Below are 18705 nucleotides of genomic sequence, written 5' to 3' on the forward strand. Positions count from 1 at the left end.
GCTGGGGTGTTGAAATCAGTATTATGACTCTTATTTTGTGCTTTGGGTTGCTCATTTTGGATTCGACCGGGGATTTTGATAAGACTTTGAAAAGTTTATTGCCTGATTGTCATATTTTTCATCCACAGACTCACAATGCTGGCCCAATTTATCGCCCTGGGATATTTTTGTGAAGCTGTCAAATTGCTTTTTCAGTGTACATTCGTTGCTTATGTGGATTTTTGGATCTATTTTCAGCGCCGTTGGGATATTCGAACTGTGAAGGAAAGAGGCCTCCTGGTCTTTTTCTTCTCTGTTTTGAACTGAACTGCCTTATATTGAGCTATTTACAGGTCCTAACTCATGTATAGCGTATTTTTTTATATATACATAATTGTACCAATTATGTATATTGTTCATTGTTCAACTGTGACATTTAAGTAGCATGGTTGTGTGACCTGTTTAATTCTAAATTGTCTTTACTGAAGTGAATATTGTTTATTTGCCTGAAATTGAATTATTCTGTTATACATTTAACATTTTCTACTGTTTTGCATCTGCATTGGCGTCAGAATCTCCCCCCTTGCGAAACCTGAAAGGGTAAGCAACAACAGCAAAGATAGGATAAAAGAAACAGGATTACTCTGAATCAAATTCGTCAGTTTGGCGCCCTTCCCCTCCAGATGTGGGAGGTGCATTAACGAATTCCTCATCGCTAGCTGAGGGTCCTTCATCTGAGGATTCAGGGCTTGTAAGCAGGACTACTGCACTACCCTGGTCGGTGTTACTGTTACTAGTTGAGGAGCTTTGTGCTCCCTCTGGTGAGGCTAGTCTGTTTCTGCGACGCTCCAGCAATCGAGCTGAACGTCTCTTTCCTTGAGGTGAGGCTTGTGAGGCTGTTGAGCTTCGTGTGGTGCCTTCAGCATCCCCTTCAGCCTGCTCCGGTATGAGAAGATGACCCGGCGGGTTTGGCGGTCGGTGCTGAGTACAATGATTACGGTGATACCAGACGTCCTTTCCTTCTACTTTTAGAGCAGTAGGAGTAGTCAAAACAACCTTGAATGGACCCTCTCTATGGGGTTCGTTCCACTGAAGGCTGAACACTCGTATGAAAACCTGGTCACCCACTTGAATCCCCCGTGCATCCACTGGGATTCTATTTTCTCCTTTGCTGTTGGCTTCTTTCACCTGTTGGAAGACAAGTCTGTGGATTTGAGTTAGACCCCTCAGATAATCCCCCAATTCTCTTTCATGCTGTTACAGTGTTGGTCCTTGTATGAGACCACGGTATTGTGGGAATGGCATGGGACGTCACGTAAGCATTTCACACGGGGTTAGGTGAGTTAGTTTGTTAGTTTGAGAGCGCATGTGCATTAGTGCTAAAGGCACTGAATCCACCCATGTTAATCTTCCACTATCAACTATGATTTTACATATTTTAGCTTTAAGTGCACCATGAGCACGCTCCACTGATCCCTGTGACTGTGGGTGATACACACATCCAAACTTCTGTTTGACACCTAGGGTTTTAAACATTTCTTGCATTACTCCTGACACAAAGTGAGGACCATTATCCGATAAGATGGTATCTGGCATCCCAAACCTAGGAAAGACTTCCGTACACAAAAACCTGGCTGCTGCCTTATGATCAGGCCTAGTAGTTGGACACACTTCTATCCATCTGCTAAATCTGCACACAACCACAAAAAGATACCTTTTATTCCTGACTCGATCTATCATATCAACATAGTCCATTATCAAATGCCTAAATGGTCCTTCAGGCACAGGTATATGAGCTATTGAGTAAGTGAACATTTTCCTCACATTGTACTTTGGGCAGTGCTGACACAAAGCTAGCTCCCTGTCAACAATTGGTGTCATGTAGGGTGACCACCACACGACTTTTTTCAACACCTGGGCTCGGGAACAATGATCTGGTTCATGCATCTTTCTAATAGCAAATGGCAACAAAACTAAAGGTAATACAAAGTGACCATGGCTACTTCTCCACAACCCTTCGTGGGAGTGGCTGTTCTGATGGCCCCCCTTTGGACCCATAGTCTCTTTTCTGCCTCAGGTACTGAGTTTTGAGCTTCTATTAGTGAGGTCAAACTAGTTATAGGTGCTGCGTCTTCTTCATACAAAATTGGAGCTTGTATTACACTTTTGGTTGCTTCTTTTGCTACTTTGTCAGCTAGGTTATTTCCTTTTGCTATTAAAGAGCTGTTTGTTTGATGTGCTGGACACTTTACTATGGCTAATTCTTTAGGTAGCTGCATAGTTTGAATCAATTGTGCCACTGCTTCACCATGCACAACAGGTGTGCTATCTGCACGGAAGAAGCCTCGATGTTTCCATATACTGGCATGGATGTGACACACTCCATACCCATATGCACTATCTGTATAGATAGTGGCTGTTTTTCCTGCTGCCATCTGACAGGCTGCAGTGAGAGCTTTTATTTCAGCTAATTGAGCTGAGCATGGCTGATCTAAGCTCATTGATTGTACTGTAACACGTGTGCCTTCTGATTTCAGCTGAACAACACCATAACCTGCATGGGTACCTGCTTCATCCCTTATGCATGATCCATCCACAAACAAAGTTAGCTCTGAAGGGATGGGTTGATTATGCAGATTTTCACATACCTGCATAAATTTATCAGTTTCCTGAATACAATCATGAGGACTTCCTCATTTGGCAGTACCATTCTTGTTGCCAGATTTATTTATTCTGTTATTTCTTTTCCAGACAGCATAGCCTGTCCGTCTGGCTTCAGTGACTACAAACCGTGGACTCGTGAGTAATGCATGCAATTGGTGGGACGTGTACAATTGTCAAAACTGATGGTTTTTTGTAAGCAAATGCTGCAGCTGCTAAACCCTGATAGCAGGATGGCAGTCCTTCTTCTATGTTATCCAACTTTGTACTATAATAAGCTATAGGTTGCTTCCCTGTAAGGGAATCCTGCATTAATACAGCACAGGCATAGCCTTGTCGTTCAGCCACATACAAATGAAATGGTTTGCTTCCCTTTTCAGGACTTGGAATGCTTCTTCAGCCTCTTCAGTCCATTGCAGTGGAGTTGAACGATTTGTTTGTCCAGCTGCACGTATCATGTTTCTCAGTGGGGCTGCTTTAATTGCATAATCACAGATCCAGGGTCTACTGTAGCCAGCCATCCCCAGAAAGGACAACATTTGGCCCACCGCTTTGGGGCCTTGGTTATTGCTTCCACTTGACTGGGTGCAATATGTCTTTTTCCACCGCTTAGTTGGCGTCCTAAATATTCAACTGTTTGTTGGCAGAATTGCAGTTTACTTTTACTGACTTTGTGTCCTCCAGCTGCCAGTGCCTTTAAGACTGCAATGGAGTCTTTTTCACACTGCTCTTTGCTATCTGAGCAAATCAAGATGTCATCAACATACATGAGTGTAGTGGACTGAATGTCCAAAAGCTGGAGGTCTTCTGCTAGCACTTGATTAAATATTGAGGGGGAGTGCACAAACCCTTGGGGTAATCTTTGATAGATATACTGTTGTTCTTGATATGTAAATGCAAACAAATACTGTGAATTTGGATAAACAGGCACACTAAAAAATGCAGAGCACAGGTCAACCACCGTATACCACTTTGCCCTTGGAGGAATGTTGGACAACAATGTATGTGGATCAGGGACTACAGGATTTTCTTCAGCAACTATAGCATTAATTGCTCTTAAATCATGCACTAACCTATAATCATTTGAAGTTGGTTTTCTTATTGGAAAGATTGGAGTGTTGCATGCACTTTTAGTTATGATTAACATTCCTGCTTCTAATAACCCATCAATAATTGGTTTTATTCCTTCTATCGCATCCTGCTTTAGGGGATATTGCTTTTTATGTGGTAATCTTGCTCCTATTTTTATTTGGAATTGGAGAGAAGTTACTGATCTCACTAATCCTACATCCGTTTTGTGTGTTGACCATACTTGTCGTGAGACCTGTTTTAGCAATTTTTCATGTTCTTCTGTTAGAATCAGAATCAGAATCAGAATGAGCTTTATTGCCAAGTGAGTGTGCACACACACACACACAAGGAATTTGTTTTGGTACAGGGGGGGGGGGGGGTACTCCAGTGCAAACAGACATAAATACAAATGCTACAAAGGGTCAAACAGTAAACATAAATGCTACAGAAATGCTACAAAAAACTAAAAGACTAAGAGAAAAATGCACAGATAACCTGAGAAACAGGATGAAAGGGGAACTAATTGGTGTGCAAAGAGCAAGAAGGTGCAAGTGTCATAGTGCAGGTGGTGGAAGGGAATGGTGGAGAGCTACGAGTTTAAGAGTTGGATGGCCTGAGGGAAGAAGCTTCCTTTGTGCCGGGCTGTCTTGATGTTTGGAGCTCTGAAGCGCCGGCCAGACGGTAAGAGCTGGAAGAGGTGGTGACTCGGGTGGGTGGCATCCAGAGTGATTTTCCGAGCTCTTTTTCTCACTCTGGAGGTGAACAGGACTTGGAGGGTGGGTAGGGTAACACCGATGATCTTCTCAGCGGTCCGGACTGTCCTCTGAAGTCTTCGGATGTCTGATTTAGAGGCAGAACTAAACCAGACAGTGATGGAGGAGCACAGGACCGACTCGATGACCGCTGAGTAGAACTGGGTCAGCAGCGTCTGTGGAAGGTTGAACTTCTTCAGCTGGCGCAGGAAGTACAACCTCTGCTGGGCCTTCTTCGTGATGGAGTCGATGTGGAAGTTCCACTTCAGGTCCTGAGAGATGGTGGTGCCCAGGAACCTGAATGACTCCACTAGTGCCACAGTGCTGTTCATAATGGTGAGAGGGGGGTGGGTGGGGGCATTTCTCCTGAAGTCCACAACCATCTCCACTGTTTTGAGCGTGTTTAGCTCCAAGTTGTTGTGACTGCACCAGCGAGCCAGCTGCTCCACCTCCTGTCTGTATGCAGACTCTTCACCGTCCTGGATGAGACCAATGACAGTGGTGTCATCTGCAAACTTCAGGAGTTTCACAGAGGAGTCACAGGAGGTGCAGTCGTTTGTGTAGAGGGAGAAGAGCAGTGGGGAGAGAACACACCCCTGGGGGGCGCCGGTGCTGGTGATGCGGGAGCCAGAAGTAAATTTCCCCATCCTCACTAGCTGTTGCCTATCCGTCAGGAAGCTTGTAATCCACTGACAGGTGGAGTCAGGAACAGAGAGCTGGGAGAGTTTATTCTGGAGGAGTGATGGGATGATGGTGTTGAATGCTGAGCTGAAGTCCACAAACAGAATCCTTACATAAGTCCCTGGTTTGTCCAGATGTTGCAGGATGTAGTGCAGCCCCATATTGACTGCATCATCCACGGACCGATTGGATCGGTAGGCAAACTGCAGGGGGTCCAGGAAGGGTCCAGTGACGTTCTTCAGATGGGCCAACACCAGTCTTTCAAAGGACTTCATGACCACGGATGTCAGAGCCACTGGTCTGTAGTCGTTGAGTCCTGTGATTTTTGGCTTCTTGGGGATGGGAATGATGGTGGAGCGTTTGAAGCATGCAGGGACTTCACACAGCTCCAGTGATCTGTTGAAGATCAGAGAGAAGATGGGAGCCAGCTGGTCAGCACAGGTTCTGAGGCATGATGGTGAAACCCCATCTGGTCCTGGTGCTTTCCTTCTCTTCTGCTTCCTGAAGAGCCGACACACATCGTCCACACTGGTCTGAAGTATCAGAGCGGGGGAGAGGGGGTTGATGGATGGAGGTGTTAATGGTTGCTCTGGAGGACAATCAGAGCGGGTGGGGGGTGATTCAAATCTGCAATAAAACTCATTCAGATCGTTCACCAGCGTTTGATTGCCTATTGAGGAGGAGGATGGAGTCCTATAGTTGGTTATTGTCCTCAGGCCTCTCCACACTGAAGCAGAGTCGTTAGCTGTAAACTGGTTTTCCAGCTTTTTGGAGTAGCTCCTCTTAGCTGCTCTGATCTCCTTATTCAGTGTGTTCCTGGCCTGATTATACAAGACCCGATCACCACTTCTGTAGGCATCTCCTTTGGCTTTACGAAGCTGTCTGAGTTTTCCAGAGAACTAGTAGCATTATTATATTAATTTTGCATAACAATCTTCCTTTTTTTCAGTTCACATGTGCTTTGTGGACTTGGAGAAGGCATTCGACCGGGTCCCTCGCGACATCCTGTGGGAGGTGCTCCAGGAGTATGGGGTCCGGGGCCCTTTGCTGAGGGCTATCCGGTCTCTGTACAAACGGAGCAGGAGCTTGGTTTGCATTGCCGGTAGTAAGCCAGACCTGTTCCCAGTGCATGTTGGACTCCGGCAGTGCTGCCCTTTGTCACCGGTTCTGTTCATTACTTTTATGGATAGAATTTCTAGGCGCAGCCAGGGGCCGGAAGGAGTCCAGTTCGGGGACCACAGGAAATCATCTCTGCTTTTTGCAGATGATGTTGTCCTGTTGGCTCCATCGAGCCAGGGTCTCCAGCATGCGCTGGGGTGGTTTGCAACCGAGTGTGAAGCGGCTGGGATGAGAATCAGCACCTCCAAGTCCGAGGCCATGGTACTCAACCGGAAAAAGGTGGCTTGCCATCTCCAGGCCAGGGGAGAGATCCTGCCTCAGGTGGAGGAGTTTAAGTTTCTCGGGGACTTGTTCACGAGTGAGGGAAGGACAGAACGTGAGATTTACAGACAAATCGGGGCATCGGCAGCAGTAACACGATCGGTGTACTGGTCCATTGTGGTGAAGAAGGCGCTAAGCCGGAAGGTGAAGCTCTCGATTTACCAATCAATCTATGTTCCTACTCTCACCTATGGTCATGAGCTTTGGGTCAAGCTTTGGGTCAAGGACAAGATCATGGATCCAAGTGGCTGAAATGAGCTTCCTCCACAGGGTGGCCGGGCGCTCCCTTAAAGATAGGGTGAAGAGCTCAGTCACCCGGGAGGAGCTCAGAGTAAAGCTGTTGCTCCTCCACATCAAGAGGAGTCAGTTGAGGTGGCTCGGGCATCTGTTTTGGATGCCTCCTGGGTGCCTCCCTGGGGAGGTGTTCCAGGCATGTCCCACCGGGAGGAGGCCCCATGGAAGACCCAGGACACGCTGGAGGGACTATGTCTCCCGGCTTACTTACTTTGTAAATGAATCTTACTTTTTCTGCTATTACCCCATCTGCCTGCTTACTAGTGATTCTAATGAAATGTTTATCTGGTGAAATTTGGATGAACTGACTAAGGCCTCTTTTATCATCGGTCCCAAGTTTTGAGATTCATAGCCTTCTGCTAGGAGCAATGTGACATGAGGTGCTGATTCTGGGACTTGGAACCATGCTTTTAGCTCATTCGGGAGTGTAACTATTGCTGCAGCTCCTTGAGGTTCCAATATGATGTAATCATACTGAATGGCTGAGGTTGTGTGATTCATCAATCCATCCCATTTTTGTCATACAACATGGTGCAGTGGAGTGGGAGAGTTGGCTCTCGTGCCTTTTCATGGTAATGAGTTATGAACAATTTCCAAGTTTCTGTCACGAATCAGGGTTATCAGAAGTATCGGACCAATAATGACGCCCACTCTGGTACTCCAGGTTCAGAGAAATCAGGCTTTATTAAACAAAACTTGAAAAACAAGACACAGGAGAACTAGGGCAGGAAATTAAACAAGAACTAAACTACGGAAACAAAAATACAGAAAACTGGACAGATACAAACAGAAGAGCAAAGGCAAAGGATCTGGGCCACACACACACTGGGGTCACACAGGTCTGTAAGGGTTCAGGGACAAGACAGGGGATTTAGACACCAATAGAGAACACAGAGGACCGGGCATGAACAAAGAACACCGAGAATGCAGGGGAATCACATGAACATGAACAAGACAGGCAAGAACACTTGAACTAAGGGAGTGAACAAGAACAGGGCAGCTAGACACAAAAACCTGAACATAAGAGGAACTAGAAAAACACACAAGACATGGTGAAAAATACTCACAGAAAAAACCAGAAACAACTTAACTTAAACCGGAGAAAACTAAAAGTAGTCCATGATCGAAAATCCAGGCACTGAAAGAAAACAAGCTTAAGGCAGGCAGGTAAGTCAAAAAAAAAAAAAACTCAAACCACGGACATTAGTCTCAAAACGGGCTTTCTCAGCAGAATCACGAGATGATGTGAGACAACCTGGCAAAGACACAGTGACTGAACAAAAGAATATAAAGTGAGGGACAAAACAAGGTACAGGTGAAAACAAAGAAATCAGGTCAAAGTAAAGTGAACCAAAATCAACCAAAACCAGATCCTGCATGATCCTTTCAAAGTAAAGGAAAAAGGACGTCCAAAAAACACACATCATTACAGTTTCCCATTTTTGCTTTAGGAATGAATATTGCGGTGTTATTTTCATCCAGTATACTTGTGCTTCTTCTGTCTTGTCTGCCGTGTCTTGATCCATTATGGGTTCGATCAGTGACATCATAGTGCTCTGACCGTCTTCTGGGAAGAAACTCCCTCTGGTGTACACAGTATTTTTGCTTTCAGTGAGCATAGGATATCTCTTCCTAACAGATTTATTGGTGTGTTTTCTGAATAGAGGAGTGGAGCATAGACAGTTTTTCCTGCAACCTTCATTGGAACCGGTTCTGTCATAGGTATTACTTGGGTTTTCCCAGAGAGGCCAACATTTCAAATCTTTGAAGTAGATAGGGGAAGTTCAGCTCCTTCGTTTCCAATACATGAATATGTTGCTCCTGTGTCCACCATAAATTGATATTGTTGATCTTGAATTGTGATTCCTATGGTTGGTTCACTTTGTGGTTGCATCGTGATGACAGGTGCAATTACTTCCCCTTTAGGCTTCTCTAGGCATCCCTATTGCCACTGTGCTGCAGGGCCCATCCATGGGTTGTTGGAATCCATAGTTCTCATCCATGGGTTCCCTGGACAGTTTCTTTGTAAGTGGCCTAGTTGTCCACATCCCCAACATTGTATCTCTCCTCTCAATGCTGTATAGGCAGTCCTGCTGGAAGCTGTTGTTGTTGCTGTTGGTACTGCATTTGGGGAGGACCCCATCTCCATCTTTCTCTCTGAGGTGGTCCTCCTCTTTGATTAAATCTTCCTCTACCCTGGAGGGGATAACTTGTGTTTCCTCCTTGGTTAAGACGCACATGTACGGGAGCAGCCTGTTGCACAGGTGCGGACATTGGAGGCCCATATGATGGATGCTGTGTGGCAGGTGGTACAGGTGGTTGCAGGTTTCGGTTCTTGTTTAAGTGCTGGTACTGCAACAGTCACTGATGCCTGTGTCTTCACTTTTTCTCTCTTTTTTCTGCTTTGTCAGTTCTCCTATCTGGAGTTGTTTTAGCTTACCAGCTAACATTTTAGTTGTTTCTTTTTTTCTGCTCTGTGTGCTTCCACATAAAGCACAATGTGTTCAGAGAACATTGGCCAGTCCATTTTAATTAATCCAACCACACTGTCTAGTTTCTTTCTTACATCTTCTGGCATGTCTTTCTTCACCATCAGCTTGAAAAGAGATTTAGTTGTTTAATTTACATTCCATTCACTTCCTGTTTCATCCTTCCATTTCCTCTGGAATCCATGAAGAAATTGAGTTGGACTTTCTTCATCTTTCAATGTCTTTTTCCAGCTTTGAGGGATCCATCTTAGATGGGTATTTTTCTCATAGCGCCCGCCATACTTCTGATCTGTAATTTCCAAATGGTACTCCATCATAACGATTGTCTTGGACCACTGCTATCGTGCCTCCCTCTGTCAGGATTTCCATAGTAGTTTGTTTTCCTACTATTTGCATCAGCAGAGCCTTGATGTCTCCCATAGCCGGCGTTATTCCTCCTGTGTTTTCTTCAAAAGCTGTGATCCATTTGTCTGCTCCATCTGTCAGGGCTGGTAAGCGATTTGTCAATCCCACCATATCCATGAAACTCCATGGTACATATCTGGCTGCTTGATTGGGTCCTTTTTGTAATAATGGTGCCATGTACGAAGTTCCTTCTCTCACTTCCAACTCCTGGTCCTCTTCCTCCTCTTCTTCTGAATTTGAGTTTCCTGTCTCTGCTGGGAATTTTATCCTTTTCCCACTTCTCAGAATCATGGGTCTAGTGACTTCTCCTCTTGCTGGCTGAATGTCACCTTTGATGTGTACGCTGAAGTTTTGTGGTGCTTTCTTTGTGTGAGGAATTCTCTGTTGGCTGTTTTCCCTCTGCTCTGCTTCTCTCATTTCCCGCTGCACTATCTCTTGAAGTTCATCAATGTAACGGGCTGCTTCCTCTATGTCCATGGAACCTCTTCTTTTACTTTGTTGGGTTCCCTGTTTAATTATTTTATCCCACTCATTCTCTTTCTCCAGACTCTTCTGTCTGTGGTTGTCTATAGAATCTCTAAGTTGTTCAGCTGATTTCTGATATTTGTTGGAGAAAGGGTTCTCTGGTTTCCAATAGGCCCCATGTTGCCGTCTGTTTCTCTCTGTTTCACACTCCTGTTCTGCTCAGATCCATTAATGGACGTGTTTCTTTAATGTCTATTTTATTTAGATCTGGATACATATGTGATGTAACTTTTCTACTTATTGTCTTCTTTCCCAGGTCTGGCAGCTCTGAGGAAGTGTCATGTCCTGCTTCTGTAGATCTATTTAAGTGCAGTGGAGTAACTTGATCTCCCACTCTCCATTTCTCTCGTGTGTGTGTGTATATTCTTCTGTCATGCATTCTTCTTTTTCTCTTAACTCAACAGTAAAAGTTCCTTCTATACTACCCTCCATTTCTGTTTCTACAGTCAGTGGACATTGTCTAACTTTCCTCCGGGCCTCGTGCGGTGGTTGGGCTTCTGCTTCTGGTGCTGTGGGCTTAATTTTCTCTGCCTCCAGTTCAGGCTTTACTATCTGCTTTTGTGCTCCTTCCATTTTGAAATAACTCAATATTTCTCTCTGTTCTTCATTTTTCAGTCTTTTCTTCTGGTGCCTCTATTATCATTTTTTTTTATCCTTATTTCTCAACTCTGTCTCCACTCTATCACAGTATACCAATTCAAAGGTCCCATCCATAGGCCATTGTGTGCCTCCTGATGTTATTCTGTGCCATCTTCTCATGCACTGTTGAATTTTCCGTCGTCTGGTCAGGTGTTTTAACATAATTAATTCCACCGTTCTTCTTCGTTATCTATTTCATCAATTATATTTTACACTTTCCAACACACCCACTTTACTATTCATTAGTTATTTTAAACTTTATAGTTTATACCTTACCAATTTTTACACATTACGAGCAATAGTATACATTCATTATTAGCAGCTTTTCATAAGCAACCTTTTTACACACTACTCATTTGCAACTTACTCTTTATTTATAATCATCAAGCAGCTTTTTACATATGTATACAAGGCCTTAATTCTACTTCTACTTAGATTTGACACAGAGGTCCATCTATACCCACCTATTCCTGGAGCCTAGCTCTCTTTTGGGTGAACGGCATTGTAGGTCACCAGTCCATCACAGGGCCACATAGAAACAACCTCTCACTCCTATGAGCAATTTAGAGTCACCAATCAACCTGACATACATGTTTTTGGAATCCACGCAAGCACGGGGAAAACATGCAAACTCCACACGGAAAGGCCGGGTTTCAAACCTGGGACCTTCTTGCTGTGAGGCAATGGTGCTAACCTCTCATTCACCGTGCTGTTGTGACACACAAAGAAGTTAGTCTGGACCAGTGTACGTGTGCGAACAGATTTTATTCTGAGTAACTTTCCAAGTATTTCATTCAGTGACATCAGAGGGGCCCTAATACAATATCTCTTTGGCATTCATTTTTTTTAACCTGGAGCTGCTCCCCACTAAACTGTTATAAAACAGGTAGGGAGTGCTACATAAATAAATGAAAAATTACAGAACACAATAGTGACTTGATTTTTGTTAATAGTCACAGGAATTCATGATGCATCCTGCATTAAGTCATGTCTTAAGGCATTGTAAATTCATTAAACATTACTTAGTATATGCGTTGTAAAGTTGTTGCATAGTGTTACCATAAAAGTTTAAGATTTAGCCCTTGATCACTTCAGAATGGAAAAATTTCTCTTCTTTGTTGTGATCAATGGAAGCTGTCCATATAGTCTGGCAGCTGTTAAAGAAAAAGCCACGTACTGGCCCTTTAATGAAAGGACCACCCCATTCATATTCATGGGGGAGAACTGAATTAGATAGACTCAAATAAAAAAATCATACAAAGGCTGACCTGGATATAGAAAAGGATAGACCTTCTTTTACTATATCATTATTTCATTATTATATCATTATTAATATATCCAGTCAGCCCCCGTCTGCTCTCCCGTTGAGCCGCATCTATGTGTCATTGCAGGGACTGAGCTGCTAGCAGCTGCGGCAAGATTGTCAGCAGTAACAGTGACATGGGATTTCAACCTTCAAAATAAAAGCCAAAGCAGTATTCCATTTACTCTTAGGAAACAGTCACTGCATACTATAAAAAGTATAAAAATAGGGTATATTTAATTCGGTGCATTGCGGGTGGAGATACAAACATTTCGCATATATTTTGGAACTTGTTTAAAGCTTAAAATTGAAAGATTTTTTTTAGTGACGGTGCACAGCTTTTATTGGGAGTACACAGTACAGCTGTAGGCGCTTGAAACAAAGAACAACAAGGGACGCAGTGGTATTAATTAATTATACTTGGCTGAAATCAATCTCATTTCCCTTCTTCTGTCACATGGGAAAGAAGGTTAAGGTTTCTTTCCGTTATGTTAATCAATTCACATCTTCCCATATTAACATGAGTTAGAGCCATTAGAAACAAGCATGGAGTTAGCAGCTGTTATTCTGAATAGTCGTAGCGGATGTGAGGGCGTACAGGCACGGTGGAGCTGCTGGTTAGGAACAGGATGCTGTCAGGACGAAAAGACGTACCGAGCTAACGGGGACAAGCCGCAGCAGCATCCTTTGTTTTCTGGAGCTCTTTAACCAGGTAAGGGCTGCTAACTAGCATAGCTGTGATACTGACCTGTTTGCCCGACATGTTTTTAATGGTCGAAACGTTGTTGACACTTGACGTACGCAGGACCTGTTCCTTTCTATTTCAATTTCAGTCGAAAATACGGTTATTGTTCGGCATACTGTCAGACAGGCAGTAGCTAAAGCAAATGTATTCAACGGTCCGTTCCGCTAAAAGGGCCGTGCTAGTGGTGGTCGTGTGTAATGTAAAGAGTAGCTGGAGTTGTTGGTGTATTGTGACAGAGCTAGCTTCCAGCTCAGTAACACAGACGTGATGTGATACATGGTTGTGCTGCTGGAGTCTTGTATGTGGGAGGCTGTGCATTGCATTGCACCACCACCGTGGCATATACGCACGCAGGTGTAGTTTGTGTGTAACCTGCTTATGTTCTGCTTCTTCTAAAGCATGTACGCCCTGCTCTTTTCAACGGGGCACTGCATGATTCGGATGTGTTGTAACAATTGATTGTAACAGTATTCTGATTTTCAGCCGTGATGTAAGTAGTGACTTTTGTGTCCGCTCTCCGTTCATACAATCCAATGTGCATCCTACTTTTATTCGTGACGTGGCAGATTTGGATTTGGTTGTAACAAAGGCTGAGTCTATTATTAAAAGGTTTCACTATTTGTACCAATATGTTATAGTGGTTTTAATACCAAAATGGTATCTGTATTGACATGTTATCATCATCATGTGTTACTTTAAGTGCATACTGGGTTTTAGTGGTTTGGTATGTTTTTAATACAGCAGTGAAATCCCACTAATTGGAGGAGCTGTGGTCCTTCAGTCCAATTGAAATCATAGAGCTTAGAGATTCCAACTATTACTGACCAACATTATGTCACAGCAACAAACCATTCAACCATCCTTCAGTGTTTTTAAAGTTTATAAAACATCAGCCACAGAAGAGTTTTGTTTTGCTGCCACTATTGTGTCAAATTCAGTTCTCCTGTCAGGATTTGTTTGTTCTCTATTGAAACTGTGTTTCAAACAAAGCTCTCTGTGGTGGGTAGGGTTAGATTAAGATGTTGAGGGGGAATGCATCCAAATAGGGAAGCATACTCCAACAAAATGTTTCTGTCCCTAAAAAAAAAATGCAGTGGTGGGAGAACCCACCACCTGGGGAGCGCCAGTGCTGATGGTCCAAGTTCTCGATGTGATGCTCTCCAGCATCACCTGCTGTCTCCTGTCAGTCAGGAAGGTGGTGATCCATTGACAGGTGGAGGCGGGTACTGTAAGATGAGTGAGCTTGTAGTGGAGGATTTCAGGGATGATGGTGCTGAGCTGAAGTCCACAAACAGGATCCTTGCGGATGCCCCTTGGGAGACAAGACAATGCAGGATGTAATGCAGTCCTATGACAGCATCACCCACCAAGCTGTTAGCCTGGAGGGAAACTGTGGGGGGTTCAGTAGGGGGCCTGTGATGTCCTTCAGGTGGCTCTACACCAGTCTTTCAAAGGATTTCATGACCGCAGACGTCAGGGCCACAGCGCTGTCATCATTTAATCCTTTGATGGAGGGCTTCTTGAAGACTGGAATGATGGCACGCAGGCAGTCCATTCACATGGGTGAGTGGTGTGAAGGGACTTTTCAAACCTGCAATAGAAGCTGTTCACATTGTCTGCCAGTCTAAGATTTCTCAGGGTGGGGCGATGGTCTTCTGTAGTTGGTAATGTGCTGCAGCCCTCTCCAGACTGGCACAGTCTCTGGCAGATAAGTTATTTTTTATCCTCTCACTGTAGCTCTTCTTAGCTACCCTGATCTCCCTTGTCAGCTTATTTCTAGACTGTTTGAACAGGGCCCAGTCCCCTCTTCTGTAGGTCTCCTCTTTGGCCTAGTGCATTTTCCTGCAGTTTGGGTGTGAACCATGGTTTATTGCACAGAAGATCTTGGTCTGTACACACATCCTCACAAAAACTGATGTACAGTGAGTTCATTGAGGTTTGTGGCTGCAGCTTCAAATACTTTCCCATCTGTGCAGTCAAAGCAGGCCTGTAACTCCAGCTTTGACTCCACTGTCTATTTTTTCACAGTCCTTACCACAGGCTTAGAGGATTTTAGCTTCTGCCTGTAGGTCGGGATGAGATGAAGCAGACAGTGATCTGAGTGTCCTAAAGCAGCACGGGGAACAGAGCGATAAGTGTCCTTTCAAACTGTGTAACAGTGGTCTAGTGTGTTCGTGTCCCTCATGGGACATTTAATGTGCTGTCTGTATTTGGGAAGTTTGTGGGTGAAGTTTTCTCTGTTAAAATCAACCAGAATGAGGAACAGGCAATCTGGGTGTTGTTTCTCCACATTTGTTACCTGCTCAGCCAGCTGTTGTGTCACTTCAGTGATGCAGACCTGAGGTGGAATGCAAACTCCGACCAGAGTGAACGAGATATATTCTCATGGAGAATAAAATGGTTTGCAGTTTATGAAGAGGGTCTCCAAGTGAGGACTGCATGACTGTGACATTTGTCACCAACCTTCCCTATAAATAGAAGGTATAGGAAGGTATACCCTTGTCTCAGTCTGGTCTTACAGCCCACTACAGCTACCAATGTCAATCCAAAAAAAAAAAAAAGAAATATCAAAACTCTTATTCAGTAATAAGACAAAAATGTGTGTGTTTTGATACTATTTAAAAAAAATTGTAGCCCTTTCTGTAGCGGGAAACTTTGTTTCTGAGGTAGCATTGAACAGTAATGCCCAGCCTCACTCTGACTGGTCAAAGTTTTAATCACCCAAACTGCAACCACATTAATGATAGGTGTGTTTGTGTTGATTTCATTGATCAGTTTCACTGTTAGTGTAGCTGACAAACCAGGAACAAATGGGAGCTTTATTGTTGCATTGATTATTTTCCAATCTCTTCTCTTGTACTTAATGTTTTAAAGGTAGCTCTATTAAATATATATATGTTGATACAGAAAGTGGTTCTGGTAAGCCGGTTCGACTCCCGAGCCGGTCGTCATATATAACCTGCATGTCTTCCCTTATCAAATAAAGGCAAAAACTGCCCAAAAGAAAAAAAGCACAGCATCAGGTATTGTGCAGAACCTGCCTTGATAACACCTACCTCACAGGGCAACAATACTAACCTGCATCAAAAAACTGCTGACCACCAGTGTGTCCAATAAGCCAAATACCACCTGACAGGGATCATTGACCAAAATGTTTGAAAGTACAACTCCAAATGAACATAATTCAAAATAACGTGGAAATTACTCAGGCAATAAAATAATTCATAGCGAAAGATATGCTGCCCCTCAGTACAAGCCTTGGTTTATGGCTATGATTAATATACTGGATAACCAGTACAACATGCCCTTTCATACATATTTTACAACCATGTGGTCAAGCTGGACAGCAGAGTCTCACAGAGCATTTTCTTAATGAAGACTTCGACCTTACACCAGACTTATTTGTCAGTGTTAAGTTGTCATAATAATTATTACATGTTTAGAAGGCTGGACGTTCAACAAATCAGGCAATATACCACTGTGATTGAAGTACTGAAATTAAATTGTTTTTCATATCAATTCATACATCACCTAATTTAGGCCATATAGGCCCATACATTTTTAAATTATCTAATATTGTGTTGGTCATATTTGGTGTTTGTGTTTGTTAAATAATACAAAACAATACAAAAATAACAAGCATGAAATAATTACAGTGCCAACATGATTTATGTGCAGTTAATCACCATAAACTCATCTTCATGTGAACAAATCTTTTTCAGTCTCCAAGCTAGTTTGCTCAGAATATTTTAATTAATTTTTCTAAGGCAGTGTTAGAAGATGCATATTTAATACAAAAGCACTTACTAAAAATAAGGCCAAGTGCCCAAGAAAATGATAGTTAACCGGTTAACTTACTCTTATGGATGAATGTGTTGATTATTGATTAGATGAATGAATTTGTCTATAAAATTGCAGAAAACTGAAAAATACAGTTGTCTGTTGTATGACTACTGTGAGACAGGGAGGTGAGAGGGGTTCCCGGACTAGATGTCAACATGGCTTTGTCTTCCCACCTTTATCTAATTGCGTTTTTTTTATTTATTTTTTTGTAACCAGTAGTGCGATTAGAGTAGGCTGAGGTCAGAAGTGAGCATTTGTGAGCAGCAATATGGTTTCATGCCAAGAAAGAGTACCACAGATGCAATATTTGCTTTGAGAATGCTGATGGAGAAGTACAGAGAAGGCCAGAAGGAGCTGCATTATGTCTTTGTAGATTTGGAAAAGTTCAAGGTGGAGGTGGGACTGCACCAAGGATTGGCTTTGAGCACCTTCTTGTTTGCTGTGGTGATGGAGAGGCTGACAGATGAGGTTAGACAGGAATCTCCGTGTACCTACATTGTCATCTGTAGTGAAAGCAGGGAGTAGTTGGAGGAAAATCTAGAGAGGTCAGAGTGAGGTCAGAAGAGTGTCAGCAAGAATGAAAGGAAAGGTGTACAAGACAGTGGTGAGACCAGCAATGTTGTATGGTTTAGAGACAGTGGCACTGAGAAAAAGACAGGAGGCAGAGCTGGAGGTAGCAGAGCTGAAGATGTTGAGGTTCTCTCTGGGAGTGACGAGGATGGACAGGTTCAGGAATGAGTACATCAAAGGTACAGCTCATGTTAGATGTTTCGGAGAAAAATCCAGGGAAGCCAGATTGAGATGGTTCACAGGAGGGACAGTGAATACATTGGTAAAAGGATGCTAATGTTCGAGCTGCCAGGTAGGAGGCCTAGAGGAAGACCAAAGAGGAGGTTCTTGGATGTAGTGAAGGAGGACATGAGGATAGTTGGTGTGGAGGATACAGAGGACAGGGTTAAATGGAGGCAGATGATTTGCTGTGGCAACCCCTGAAGGGAGCAGCCAAAAGGAAAAGAAGTCACTTTATACAGTGATCCACTAACGGACTAATTCCATTTATCATTATCACAACAGTTATTTGCTCTGATGCTAGCCCATCTCACTCCATCTAAACATCTAGATGTACAGATGTTTATGGCTACTCTGCTTGCCTTACATTGCCCCCTGGGGATAAATTGTTTTTTGTATTGAATTGAATTGAATTGAATTAAGGTGACATTTTCCATGCAGCATTTAATATAAAACAGTACAGAGCTATTTCAGTCAAGCTTAAAGTTTCCTCTTTATTCCCAAGTGACATGTAAAGACGTAAGGTTTATTTTGATTTAGATATATTTTCTTTAAAAAATGAACATGGCAAACATAGTACATTATACAACTGTATTTCAAGTAAATAAAATGTATATATATAATAAATCAATCAATTCAATTCAGTTCAATTCATCTCAAGGCACTTTACAAAATCAAAAAAACCCAACAAATCCCTTAAGAGCAAGCACTTGGCGACAGTGGAGAGGAAAAACTCCCTTTAACAGAAGAAAAAACCTCCAGCACAACTGGGCTCAGTTTGGGCAGCCATCTGCCTCAACCAGTTGGGGTGAGTGGATAGCAACAATAAACAACACACCTCATTATAGCTAATGTGATGCCGCCTCGCACTGAGCGCACTGGTAATATGGAAATAAGCTGAGGTGAGCCTGGTACAGTAGTTCTGTACACGCCCCCGAGACATGACATAAAACGTCAAGCGTCATCGTAGAATTCATTCACTTTTCCTGTGCATTTCGAATATGGCACGTTATGTGGTATGTTTCAGACAGCGATGAAGAGTTCACTTTGTCCTTAAAGGAAAAATGTGACTCAGATAACGAATGTTTG

At 43.2% G+C, this 18705-nt stretch overlaps 1 protein-coding gene across 2 annotated transcripts in view; it reads left to right on the forward strand.

Annotated features, from left to right (window-relative positions):
* The first annotated feature begins 12844 nt into the window (after positions 1 to 12844).
* The window catches only part of fam110b (family with sequence similarity 110 member B), a 48990-nt gene continuing 43129 nt past the window's right edge, over positions 12845 to 18705 (forward strand). For both annotated transcript variants that reach the window (XM_026312698.1, XM_026312699.1), the window contains exon 1: positions 12845 to 12951. The gene's annotated coding sequence lies outside the window, so the exon portion shown is untranslated. The remainder of the gene's footprint in view (positions 12952 to 18705) is intronic.

Source organism: Mastacembelus armatus, chromosome 17 (genome assembly GCF_900324485.2).
Source record: "Mastacembelus armatus chromosome 17, fMasArm1.2, whole genome shotgun sequence".
Classification (NCBI taxonomy): domain Eukaryota; kingdom Metazoa; phylum Chordata; class Actinopteri; order Synbranchiformes; family Mastacembelidae; genus Mastacembelus; species Mastacembelus armatus.